Source organism: Canis lupus, chromosome 20, assembly GCF_011100685.1.
Source record: "Canis lupus familiaris isolate Mischka breed German Shepherd chromosome 20, alternate assembly UU_Cfam_GSD_1.0, whole genome shotgun sequence".
Taxonomy (NCBI): Eukaryota; Metazoa; Chordata; class Mammalia; order Carnivora; family Canidae; genus Canis; species Canis lupus.
Window position 1 is genome coordinate 14468105 of NC_049241.1, and position 14156 is coordinate 14482260.

The 14156-nt window shown below is 36.7% G+C and overlaps 1 protein-coding gene and 1 long non-coding RNA gene across 26 annotated transcripts in view; one reads left to right on the top strand and one right to left on the bottom strand.

Annotated features, from left to right (window-relative positions):
* Window positions 1-14156, bottom strand: part of CNTN4 (contactin 4) — a 916127-nt gene that overhangs the window by 55133 nt on the left and 846838 nt on the right. The gene's annotated exons all lie outside the window — the stretch shown is intronic.
* The window catches only part of LOC102153282, a 172003-nt gene that overhangs the window by 9780 nt on the left and 148067 nt on the right, over window positions 1-14156 (top strand). The window contains exons 4-5 of one of the 13 annotated variants that reach the window (XR_005374698.1): window positions 3431-3496; window positions 3599-3790. The exons of 10 other annotated variants lie outside the window; for them this stretch is intronic. This is a non-coding gene — a long non-coding RNA (uncharacterized LOC102153282). Of the gene's footprint in view, window positions 1-816; window positions 909-2808; window positions 2827-3430; window positions 3497-3598; window positions 3791-14156 lie in introns of those variants that run through there. 2 more of the 13 variants (XR_005374702.1, XR_005374700.1) reach the window with 2 other exon arrangements.

Genomic DNA, 14156 nt, shown 5'->3' on the forward strand with positions numbered 1-14156 from the left:
ATGAGACACACAGAGAGAGAGAGAGAGAGAGAGAGAGAGAGAGAGAGGCAGAGACACAGGCAGACTGAGAAGCAGGCTCCGTGCAGGGAGCCCGATGTTGGGACTCGATCCCGGGACTCCAGGATCATGCCCTGGGCTGGAGGTGATGCTAAACTGCTGAGCCACCCAGGCTGCCCTGAGTGCTATGTTCTAATTAGTGTAAATGCATTCTCTAATTCAGTCTTCCCCCAAAGCCTATATAATAGGTTATACCCATTTTACAAGTTCACTTTGAACAGCTTGTAAGTGACAATGGGATCTGAACCTGATTTGTCTATCTGGAAGCCCATAGTCTTCCCCCCTACAATGTATTATTAGAGAAGGGAAGAAATGGATTATATTGGGCATACCAGAAAACTTCTCTATCCAAATACTATGCTCTTAATATCTGGCATGGTGTCACAGAATTGAGAAGAAGGGTGCCCAAGAGTCTATGAGGCGACAGTGAATGGAAGACTTATGGTGGCACTATTGCCTAATGATGTCTTTAGGAGTAGATGGAAGGCTGTTATCACAGTAGAATTGGGATTGGGAGAATTCCAATTACTTTATCACCTAAGTAAGAGTGATAAAGATGATGATCACCAAGAATATGTCAATCTTTAGAAATTATGATTCCTGAATCACAGCTGGTAAATTTGCTTTATTCCTTCCTTTTCTTCTTTTATCTTTCTTCTTTTTAGCATGGGAAAGAGATTAGTAGTTATTTTTTCTTTTTAAGTTGAGATATAATTCACACAACAAAAACTTCATGCTTTTAAAGTATCCACTTTACAGGGTTTTGCATAACCATCATCACTAAGTCCATCATGTGCTGTGACCTCAAAAAGAAACTTGGTACTAATTAGGAGTCAGTCCCAATTCTCCTTTTGGCCCATCCTCTGACAACAGGTGATCTACTTTCCATATTTCTATGAAGTTGCCTGTTATAGACATTTCACATAAATGGAATCATATAATATGTAGCCTTTTGTGTCTGGCTTCTTTCATTTAGCATCATGTTTTTAAGCTTCATTCATGTATAATTAGGATTTATTAGTATTTTATTTCTTTTTAGGGAAGAATAATAGTTCGGTATATGGATAGACCACATTTGATTTTTTTTCATTCATCAGCTGATGGACACACAGGTTGATTTCACTTTTGGCTATTAACAGTAATGCTGCTATGAACATTCATGCACAAGTTTTAAATGCTTTCTGATATATCTACATAGAACTCAGTTTAAAACAAAGTTTTATAGACTGAAAATTGCCCTTAAAAATCCCACAAAAGGGGTGCTTGGGTGGCTTAGTCAGTTAAGCTTCTGCCTTTAGCTCAGGTCATGATCCCAAGGTTCTGGGATTGAGCCCCTAATCAGCCTCCCTGCTTGGTTGGGGAGCCTGCTTCTCCTCCTCCCTCTGTTGTGCCCCCTACTTATGCTTGCGCTCTCTCTGTCAAATAAATAAATAACAGCTTAAAAAAAAAGCATAAAATCTATGTTTTAAAAATCCCACCAAAAGTTACCATCTTGGAATCAATATGCTATCCAAGTGAGACAGCTTTTTTTTTTGGCTATTGGCCAGTAGAAGTGGCTGGCTTGTGTTTGGTGACATACTTTAAAATCAACATGTCATCAAACACTGGAATCCCATTTAGTGTGGCAAGATGATCATATTTTAAGAGGTACATGAATAATGAGGTGCACTGAGCCCAGTGTCCTTTCAGATCCTTATCTCATAAGTAGTTATGGATGAACTGGTTGGTAAAATTGTCTACATGACTTAAATTGTAATTTTTCTTTTTCCTTCAGGGGTCATAAACTGAATTCATGTAAAATAAATGTTCATACAATTCAAATCTCCTGCACATGGAAGATTTCCTCTCATTTTCTTTGGGAGCCAGAGTTACATTACCCTTGGTTTTCTTTGTTGTTGTTGTTGAGTGAAAAAAAAAAAAGGGATTTCAAAGGCTTTCATGCTTTTTTTTTTTTTTAAAGATTTTATTTATTTATTCATGAAAGACACACAGAGAGAAAGGCAGAGCCGTAGGCAGATGGAGAAGCAGGCTTCAGGCAGGGAGCCTGATGTGGGACTCGATCCTGGGACTGTGGATCACGCCCTGAGCCAGGGGCAGGTGCTCAACTGCTGAGCCACCCAGGTGTCCTAAGCTTTCATTCTTTAATTCAACCAAGTATTTCTTCATCAAATGGTAGAATATTAGAACAAGGAGATGTCTTAACTCTCTCTGTCCAAGGTTCTTTATTCTATAGGTGAGAAAACTAAAGTCTGGGGTGATAGGATCTACTTAATGTTACACAATTGGCTGGTAACAGAGCTGGGGCCCAAACTCAGGATGGCAGAACCACAGTTCTCTGTTCTTTCCACTAGACTTCAATCATTCCCATATTCACAAAATTCAGAAAAAGTAGGTCATATTTTCTCAAGTTTTATATTATTCACAATCTTTATAACCTAGCACATTGTTACTGTTTAATTGTTTCTTTCTCTCTTCTTTTTTGTGCTACAACCCCCCCGCCCCCAGTCTGGCCGGGAGTCCATGAAGATAAGTTAGCTAAGGGAAAGAGCTATCCCGAAAAGACTAGTACACTAATGATTTCTGCTGAAAGATGGCACCCTGATCTCCTGGAGCTGAAGCTTAGCACAGATTTTGTCATTCAAAAACACTAGTCAAATCAATTAGAAATATACATGAGAAAGTGAGTTTATGGGTATTTCATGACCACTATTTTAGTACCATTAATCCACATCTTCCCTATTTCTTTGGCAGTTGACAGGAATCCCCAGTCAGCAGCTGGAGAAAGCAGAGTCTTTTTAAAGACAGGACTAATTTGTTTCCTGGTGAGAGGTGACAACCTGCCTCAATTTGCTTCAGATTTCTCAAAGATAATGACTTGTGTTTTCTTGTCCCAATTAACCACTGGCTGCTCCTGAGAAGACTATGTCCATTCAGATAATGGAGTTTCTATTCCCACTGATAACCTCCTGGTATAGACGTGGAGGCAAAATGCAGATTTGGAACAGAATCATGTACAGAATTATAAATAGATTTGAAACACTGCCTTTTCATTTTTTTCTCACATCCCCATCATATTCAATTTATATCTACTTAGTATTTTAATAATTGAAAATAATCAAAAGGCCAGCCTTTTCCATAGAGTGATGAGACCCACTTAATACTGTATGTCAAATGCTTACAGAGGGCCTGACAGTTATCACAGATACAGAGATATAAGACAATAAGGAATAATGAGGCCTGGGGTCAGTTTAGAGAATACACGACTCCTCCCTCTGAGGGTACCCTAACTGAAAAGTTTTAAACACACTCACAGACAAGCAAAACAAATCTGTGGTTTCAAGTCAAATTAGCCATTGCAACCTGTGTTCTACAGCCAATGTTTTAATGCTGCTGATCCTTCCTGACACTCCTCTCATCTCTCCATCAACATTATCCAAAGGTGAGTCTGGGGGTGGGGGGAGGATTCTTGGCCCTATGACATTCTTCTTCCTGGAAGTGTGAAAGAAGCACAGATAGTGAGTTGATTCTCCCGTTCTGTAAGTTTTGTAGTGATTTGAAGTTGTGCAGTGGTGCAAGTCTACCTGGAGTTCAGCATTAGAGAACCCACAATTGCTGTACCTAGCCACATTCTCTTCTATCAGCTCTATCAGGATAAAGCTAACATTCAATTGCCATCTGCCTGACCACCTTGCCTTACCTCTCAATGGGTTTAAACTTCAGTCAATGGATAAAGGTATTGTTTATAGAACTCCTCAAATTCCAACATATAATAGAAATTCCTTTATTAGACAGTGTTTTAAGAATATACTATACATAATTAGCAGAATAACCTTTTCAACTCATCCTGCATTGCGGATTATGAATAAATTCTGACTGGGAGAAACAAATCAGAAAAGAGTATGCAATAAGAAAATTAAGTCAACATGATACAATTCAATCTTGGGGCATGCTTTTACTTAGGGGTACAAAACTACAGAGGGCAAAAATAAGTTTTTAAAACCATAAACTTGCAGAATTGGAAAATTTTATTGTTGGGAGGTTCACATGGATCATTTACAGTTACCTAAATTTGCTGTGAAAATATGAAAATGACTAAAAAATACCCCATACAGGCTATTCAGAACACACACTTCCCTCTGATGCCTGCATTCTTTCTGCAGTGTTTCCCCAGAGCACATGACCAATCTGGAACTGATCATTATCAATGGAAAAATGACTACTTTCATCTTTTGCATGGTTTAATTATTTGAAACTTTCTTTTTCTTAAACACACAACAATATCCTCTGCTTTAATGCTTACCACCCATCTATTCTGGTGCTGCCCTCTGATGTCATCTAGAGTTTGCTGGATCTTTAAATGTTTGAAAATACCAACCATTCACCCTCCACAAGTCCTTTGGTTTGGCCTCACCAACTTCAGTTTCCTTAGCTGTGCCCCTTGCCATCACCCCAGCTCTCTTCTTCTAGGCTGATTTCAAATTTTATGATCAGTCTTAAAATAAAAACATAGTCCTTTCCCAGTATTTTCATGAGTGCTACAGTAGTTTTCCCCTTCTCATATTTTGGATACTCTATTACATTATAGATTTAATTTGCCTCAAGAAAAAAATATAGAATATTGCTGACTCTGCAATGATCTTACAGTCCACTAAAACTTTTTTTAAAAGATTTTATTTATTTATTTATTTATTTATTTATTTATTTATTTATTTATTTATTTATGAGAGAGAGAGAGAGATAGATAGTGTGAGCAGTGGGGGGAGCAGAGGGGGAAGGAGAGGGAGAGGAAAAGAATCTCAAGCAGATCCTGTGCTGACTGTGGAGCCCTGGCTCTAACTCGATCCTGATATCATGACCTGAGCCAAAACCAAGAGTCAGAGGCTCAACCAACTGAGCCACCAGGAGCCCCAGAACTAAAACCTTTAACACACAGCCTAACCCTAAAATTTGACCCTCTCATTCTGAGTTTGGGGACCAAGTGCAAATGTTTAATTTGTCACTATTAAATTAGGCTTGTTACATTAAGTTCATATAATTATCTTTTTATGGTAATTCTGAATACTGATTATATTTTTTCATCTATTCCCTAATACTTCATGTGGCCAGAATATGATTAGTAACTTCATGTGTCACTGATAAGAAATTTCAGTAGGAAAAGGGTGAGCAAAGAGGGCAGAAGGATGGCTGGTGATCTCCCTTCCAGGCTAATGTGAATCCGTTATTCACCACTGTGGGGGTGAGACATGGTAAACAATTCTCAAAATACTCTCTCAGCCTCTCTATCTTGCTCACAAAGATATCACAAAAGATTTTTCTTTTTGAAGGAGTCTTGCTGATGTTATTTTGACTGGCAAGAGAACATGTTTATAAGAAAATAAGGCTACACTTTATTTATTGTTCAAAAATCTATGTTGCTGGAGAGGTATTAATGAAAAAAGAAGTTACAAAACAGGATTTTTTTTTTTTATGGTGAGGATATCTATTTACAGATTTGAAGACAGAATGATACACAACTGACCCTTGAACAACATGAGTGAACTGTGTGAGCCCACTTACAGAATTTTTTTTATAAATACAGTGCAGTACAATAATGTATTTCCTCTTCCTTCTGATTTTCTTAATAATACGTTCTTTTCTCTAGCTTAATTTATTGGAATTATATAATATATGGTATGTATAACATACAAAATGTGTATTAATTGACTATATTATCAGTAAGGCTTTCGGTCAGCAGTAGGGGACCGAAATTTTGAGGAAGTCAAAATTATATGTGGATTTTCGACTGCACAGAGGTTGGTGACCCTAAAAAAAATAAATAAAAAAGAAGTTGGTGACCCTAATGCCTGCCTGCATTGCTCAAGGGTGAAATGTAGATTTAAATGCACACACACACACACACACACACACACATTCATGTCTAGATGTAATTATGGAAAAAAAGTAAAAAAAACAACAACATTTAAGTGGCTTTCTCTGAATGAGATTATCTTTTTTCCCTAATATTTCTATATATAACACTGATTATCAAATACTTAAAAAAGAACTTTAAAAATTCTATGCTGTGATTACTTTCCTTTCTAAATCCTCTTAGAAGATGTAAAATTTCCCTTGATGTTGGTGTCAAGATCATGTAGGTACAATTGATGGAATGTGTTTTCTTTCCATTAAAAAGAAAATAAAAATATTTGCCTCTTCTTTGTCCACAGTTCCTAAAATATGGTCAAGAGTGTTTTAGGGGCCTCTTCTCTGGATGTGTTCTCATTTCAGCTTTCCATTCGTTTTTCCCTAAACATGCTGGGAGCTTTTATGCCTTTTGGCTATTAGATAAATTTTCTTTTGTCTGATACTACCATTACATTTTTTAACCTGGTGAGCTCTTTTTCATTTCTTAGTTGCCAGTTCAATTATCACTTTTATCCCCCTAGTGAATTCCCTCTTTATTCCTTCCTTTTTGTTCCCTCTATACTTTTAACAAAGCTCTATCTCTTTACCTATCAGTATCTACTCTCAGACTGTGAACTCTTAGGTTTGCAGCAAGGCATTCCCTGGAGGACTTACTAAAAATGGAAATTCCTGGGTTTCACCTTTGGAGGCTTTTGTTCATCAGAGCAAGGGAGAGTTCAAGAATGTGCATTTATTAAAAAACCCATAGGCAATTCTGATGCTTGTGGTCCATGACCCATGGTGCCGCGGAGGGAGGGTGATAACTATGTCATTTGTATCTTTTGACTATCCTCTCATATTTGGACTGCATCAGAGTATCTTCTCATCAACTATACTGGTCTCTATAATTTAATTTTCTTTGCCTTATCCATCATAGGTATTAAGTGCAAATAGCATGGTGATCAGATACTTATATTGTAGACAAAGCCAACAGACACATATATGTTATATCAGAAGACATGTGGGCTAGCCTTATGAAAGTAGATATGGAAGAGAAGGCACTTCTGATTCGACCCTTTGGATCCCACTCTTCTGGGAAAAATCCAAGCTTGACTTATATTTATAAGGAGTTCTACTTCTGAAGAGAGAAAAGGGAGAAGTTAATATGAAAATAGGTGAGATGTTTTCCAGTATGGGGAAAGTTTCAAAGTGGATACTGCTAATCTTCATTTAATAACATGTCTTGCACTTTTGCACAGTGATTACAGAACTGCTAGAGAGCCGTGTAAAAAGCCACTATTGCTCTAAATGTTCTGCTTACATTTCTTCTCCCCTAATCAGTAACCTACTTTTGGCTCTTCAAATGGCTGCATAAAAGAGACAACCATTTTAACCTTTTAGAAATGATTCTTGCTAGAGTAAATCAGAGAGAAATGATGGAAATGTTAATTAACTTGCCTTCATCTTGGTCAGATTCTGTATTTAACCTAAAGGCCTACCGTCTTTTGGGAGGTTTTCATAGACTTGATTGCCTATGACAGCCAGAGAAATTCAATTATGGTTTGGTGGCATTACCCCTTTGGGAGAGCAAAACCCCTTTCCTGCCTCTGGCATAAAAAACAAATGCCAAGAAAGGAAGGGAGAATCATTCATGAATTTTCCTGACCTATCTCTTCTGGTTCAGGAATGGTAATAGATGAAACCTTCCTTTTTGGAGTTGGGTCCAAATGTTAGCTTCCCCCATGTGGCCACCTCATCTACAAGAAGATGGAGGATTTAAAACAGACACTGATACACACACACACACACACACACACACACACACACACACACACAGTCTGCTTTAGAGAGAGAAAGAGTATCCAAATAAAGCCAATCTGCGTGACAAAATATCATTCTCAAACCACAGGAAGTTCAATATTTAGGAAGAGAAGATAAAAGTGCCAAATTTTACTTTCCTTTTTATTTATTACATAATTTGCCACTTAAAATCCACTTCAGCTTTGGAAATTATAAAAAAGCAAACATACCATAGCTAAAAACAAACCACATTGATCTTTAAACATTTTATGAACTGAAAAGCTCAACATAAACCATTTCTTTCCTACAGTAGGGAAATAGCTCTATGGCAAGATATAAGATGACAGATGTAACCTACAAAGATACGCACAAGAAAGAGATGGATTTTTATTTATGTATTTGAAAAATATATAACTTTAATAATGCTGGAGATGGGTTCAGTAGTGGTAGCAGAAGTAGGCCAGAGATCTATGCTTTTTAATAACAACTTCCTCTCGAGTAAGAATTTTATCACATTAATAGCTAAATCATACTGATTGTAAAAGAGCTGAAATGAGGCAATTAGTACGGCCCGTGACAGCCATGAAGAATGAAACGTGAGGTTTTCAGTGCAAGCCAGATGGATATCTTCAATATACTTCTTATTATCTGCTTGTGGTAATAAGTTCAATTAAACTGAATCAGTACAACACAAGTCTCTTTGAATTGCCGGAAAAGAAATTAATTATGTGCTTCACATTTAATGAAGCCAAAGAGTCATATTCTGTTTGCCTTTATTGTTTGTTTGTTTTATTTATTTTGATTGGTAAGTATTCATTAGGAATGAAACCATTTACTTCATTCTAGAGTAGAGTTTTTCTTTAAAAGACAATTTTGGATTCAAAAGGTTAAATATCACTAGTAACAAGGTTTTATCTATTCTATAATATCTAGGACACAGGGAGAAAATCAGATCCACTGTCTAGATGATTTTGACCACAAAATCTTACCATGCTGAAGAATTCTGACCTGGTGTTTTTAATTTGAGATATTATACATGAAAGACTAGCAAAAACAATTCAGCAGTACTCTTATTCCTATTTCTAGAATCAGCAATTTTTAACATTTTTTCCATTCTTTCCTCCTCTGAATATATATGAAGATTTTACCGAAATTAAATATTACCAATACAGGTTATGTCCTTTCATATAACCTTGTTCCAAGGTTTTCCTCCCTGCACAAATACTATCATGACTTCATGTTTATACTGAGCATGTATTTTTATGTTTAAATATTATATGGTATTATTATATATTACTGATTTTATATTAAATCATATTACATGCATTATAGGAAATAACACCTTTTGTATGATTTTTTTATTTTGCTTGTGTTTTTTTGTCATTACAAACAACAAAACCTTTGCAAGTCTACCTTAAAACACATATAGTTTCCTCTACAGTAGATACCCAGAAATGGACTTGATGCGCCAAGGTGACTGACTTTTTTTAATGTTACTTTCTCTCTACAGAGTCTATTCCATTTTGCATTCTTACTTATAGTGAGTGTATGAGTATTCTCTTCACAGCCTTATCAACAAAAGGTTTTGTTGATGTTTATCTTTTGCCAATTTCATATGTACAAAATCTTATCATACTGGTGCTTAGATTTGCATTTCTCTGATTACTAGTGAGATTGAGATTTTTTTCAGAATCTTGTTGGCCAACAGTGTGCTTTTATATCCAAAGCAAGTATGTGAAGCCTGCCTCAGCAGAGATGCCTTCCTATGAAAGGGCAGAGTTGGCACAGAAATACAGGAGTTAAGGAATTACTTACTCCCTCTAGACCAAGGATGAAAAAATGATGGCAGGATGGTGTCAGAGTAGACTGTCAAGGTATACAATCTTAATAAACTTAAATCTTAGCATTATAAAAGATGATGCAGCTCTTTTACAGAAAGAATTAAACAAAACAGGGAAGTCATTCTGTCCATGATTGATATTGCTAATGGCACAGTATTTGCTAAGTCCATGTGGCCCTCATTAGGGCTCAAAGGAATGTCAAGGGAAATAATTATGTTCTGTTTCATCAAGATCTTGGCTGCATGTCTTGGTAGAAAGAGTTCCAGGTTATGTCATGCTCTGTGAATACAGGAAGAACAAGAGGTACACTTATCCATCATTTCTTTAGGATTCTCCTTAGTTAATTGTGGCAGGTCTTCTCAGATCTAACAGGATCTAGTATTGAAATATTCTGGCCATTGTCCTTCTACCAGGGGAATCTAACATAATTAGCATTTAGCACTTTTAACAACAAACTTTTCCTACTCTGGGTGCCTTGGGTCAGAATTTGTGTTAATCCTATTAGAAAGACCCTTAATTATTGCCTAGAAATAATTGGTTCCAGTGGAAGACACCTAATTAGGTTGAAATGTATTCTGTTATAAGGGCCCAATGTTAAAAGCTTTTGTTGTGGGTTAGCAGCCAAGTGTCATTGCTGGTTACTGATTTCTGATTGATCCCCAGTCAAATATGGATAAAGCCTTGAATAATTTTACATAGAAGATGTGGGCTGTTTCAAACTCATTTTCAAAAGAGGTTCCAATTGCAAAGACTCTACATTATTGTGTTGGTCATGCTATGCACGGATAGATTTATATTTCTCAGTGTCCTACAGTTAAAACAGAAGTATTTTACAGGGTACACTATAGATATGCTGTAAAATTTGTTGGTGCTGGTAAAAAGTTTGTTTCTGGCTGTTTATGTATATAGTTGGTAGCATCTCTTCTTCTAAATGTAAATAAATTCTTGATGGGATGGATGGTGAGCATTCTGGCAATGAAGGAATCAATTAAATGTTCAGCAAGCCACAGCAGCATTTTTACTTTGCAGGGATAGAAAAAGAAAACTCAAAATAATTTCTTGTTACAAATATATGAAGTCTTAGTTAAATTCTGCTGAGGGTCTTTTTTATATGAAATACAGGTAAATAATTTTTTTTCTTATTATGAAAGTAATTCTGTGTACCAAACGGAACAAATTTAATCCAAAAACCAAAAATATATTTTTATTCATTTTTTAATTTTTAAATTATTTTATTTACTGATTTATTAAGAAATCTTTTAAAATCTAAATGAAAACAGGGTAAAATATGTATATAGGGAAACTTAAAAAGAAAAAAAATACATTAATGAAAGAATAACCTGCAGCCAGAGAGATGTGTAAACTAAATGTGAAATAGTTCAATTGCTTTAGGCTGGTGACAGTGAAAAGTTCAGGAAGAGATAAGTATCTTGATAAACTCCAGTTGATTCATTTTGTGCTTTAGGATTCCACCTGGTTCCAGCAGTGTGAGACCTCCTCATTTCTGTAGAAGCAGCCTGAATACTGTTCTAGTGTCTGCTAAGTATTTTTTCTCCTCTCTCCCAATCAATGATCCGATTGCCTCTCTGGATTTTTAACTTATATCCAAGTACGAGGTCAACTCTTTTGATACTGGAGTGAGGCTAAGGTCTTGTGAAAGAAATATCCCCACCAATTTCAGCTTGTAATCAGACTCAAGGAGATGCCAAAATTCTCTGTTCTGTATAACCTGGCTAAGTTATACTTTGGACCAAATTTTGAAGATTTGAATTCTGGGAAATGAAAAAAGTAATTAAAAAAAAAGGATCATTAAGTTTTTGTTTTTGTTTCTCTGGAAAGGGCTAAATAACAAATATTTTAGGTTTTGCTGGTTAAGAGGCAACATTGAGGATATTATATAGGTTGTTGCTATTATATGGTCTGTGCCATGATTATTCAATTCTGCTGTCAGGAAAAAATAACCAGTTAGTATGTGAACGAATGACATGGCTGTGTTCCACTGAGACCTTGTTTATGGACTAAAATATAAATATAAAATTTTCAAATGTCCCAAACTATTTTTCTTTTTCTTCTTCTTTTTTTTCCCCATCCAGTTAGACATGCAGAAACCTTCCTGCTCCTGGGTAAAAAAAAAAAATAGGTGGCTAGTTGGCTTTTGCCCATGGGCCATAGCTGGCCAAGCTCTCTTTGTTTTATTTATTTTTTTTAATTGAAGTTCGATTTTCCAACATATAGTATAACACCCAGCGCTCATCCCATCAAGTGCTGGCCAACTCTTGAAAGTATAATGTGTATCAGGATCAAGTGGGGTGTTTATCAAAAATATTTATTTTTAGGGTGCCTGGGTGGCACAGTTGGTTAAGCAATTGAGTCTTGATTTCAGCTCAGGTCATGATCTCAGCATTGTGAGACCGGGCCCTGTGTGTGGCTCCTAGGGAGTCTGCTTGAGATTCTCTCTCTTTCTGCCCCTTCCCCAACTTGTGCACTCTCTCAAGTTTCCCTGGAATAAATAAGTAAATCTTAAAAGATTGTTTATTTTTCAGGCCTCATCCTTAAAGATTTAGTTTCATTAGGTTAGGGTACTGGAAATCTGTATTTCTGTTAAGCATTTTATTGAACTTTAACTTGTTATGTGGCATATACAAAGGTGTTTGATGTAGGATGGGGTTTCTCAAAGTATGGTCTGGAATCACCAGCCACACATTTACCCAAGGTCATTTTAGTTGTGGTTCAACAAGATAACTATGATAATAACATCCATAGCTCAAAGCCCTGCATTTCATTTCTAGTCCTGGAGAGGATCAATAGAAGCTACCTTTGTTATTATCATAGTTATCTTGCTGAACTACATTTAAGACAAATACTCCAAGTTGCTCTTCTTTAGGAGTGCTACTTAAAAATATCTGTCATGCGAAACCTGTACAGCAAAGACGCTATGTCATGTGAAATGGCATGCCTTTTACTCTGCTATAGAGATAAAAATGAATTAGTAAGTACAATATTGCATGTAAATGCAGCCTGCCCTCCACATAGTTCTTAAGGATGTCGACAATTGCTAAAGCTCATCTTTGTTGAAAGGTCAAATATTATGCTTTCTGGTAGGATTCTGGGGTCTGACATGAGAACTGTTCTTGCTTAAAATTAAACAGCAAACCAAATCTCAAATATACGATAACTAGTTTGAAAAATAAAATCAGTGAAATTTAGAAATTCAGATGATGGGATGATAATCAAGAGCCCCCTGGGCACCTGTCAGAATTCTGCAGTTTGGAAGTCTGCTCATGCATAATCTGAATATTTATCCATTTTATGGTTGCCTGCCAGAGATTTATTTTAAACTTGTACCTGCTGTAGTGGATTTATCCCTTCCTTTTCCTCCCCCATACTTACTGACCCTGTGTTCGACACTATCTTCGGCCTCCCTTCAAAACATGGCGGTGGGGGTGAGGAGGAAGAAAATTGGATTTTAAAAGCATTGTTAATGATAGAATTATTATAAAAAGGTTAGAGAAGATGTGTTCTGATGTCTGACCTTCACAGTGTTTTAATCCTACGTATGAGGAGATCAAAATGAATACAAGCACATTTTAAGGTTAGAGAACACCTTCTCTGATAAATTAGTCCCTTTGTAGATCTCAAAATTGAATTAAAATGCAGCGCTCAGTCATATTTCAGGCTAAACTGTTACATTTACATTAAAGGTACAGGGCTGAAGCATTATGATGTGCGATTCAGTACTTGGCACAGTTCATGTGGAGTTCAGAATGGTTTTCTCTGCCTTTATCGTGCTTTATGGGGCAGATTTCTAAATTGCATTTCTCAGTTTATGTTAATGTCCTTCACAGAGACCTGGTGGTCTGGATGCCCCTATGCACACACATGTACTTCCCATTAATGTTAATGGGAGTCAGAGCCAAGCAACGGGAGATAAATGTTCCCTGAAATACCTTCTGACCTTACCTAAAGTACCAGGATTGCTAACTTCTGTGAACATATGGACAAGATAAAACTCATATTTCTTTTTTCCCCCCTATCTCATCTACAAGAATAATATAAGAATCTGAGAACATTTGCAGAAAAACTGGCTATAGTGGAGCATCATCAGCCTAGCCCAGAAAGAGCTCTACTTCTAAATAAATGAACTCCCTCTGGCAGGGACCACTGTACTTTGACCTTAGGGCTCATACCTACAGATCTCTGCCTTCCTCTTTCTCTTCCTGCCCTGGTCTTTTTTTTTTTTTTTTTTAAATTTATGTATTTGTTTATTCAGAGAGAGAGAGGCAGAGACACAGGCAGAGGGAGAAGCAGGCTCCATGCAGGGAGCCCGATGTGGGACTTGATCCCGGGCCTCCAGGATCACACCCCGGGCTGTAGGCGGTGCCAAACCGCTGCGCCACTGGGGCTGCCCTGCCCTGGTCTTTTTATTTCCTCTTCTATTAGGAAATTTCAGTTTTAAAGTATTCCATGTGCTTCAGCAAAACAGATGGCCAAATACTGATCCTGTCATATGTCCCTCTAAGTCTTTTCCGTAAGTCCACTAAAACTTTACTGAAAAATCCCATTAAATCATGTTTC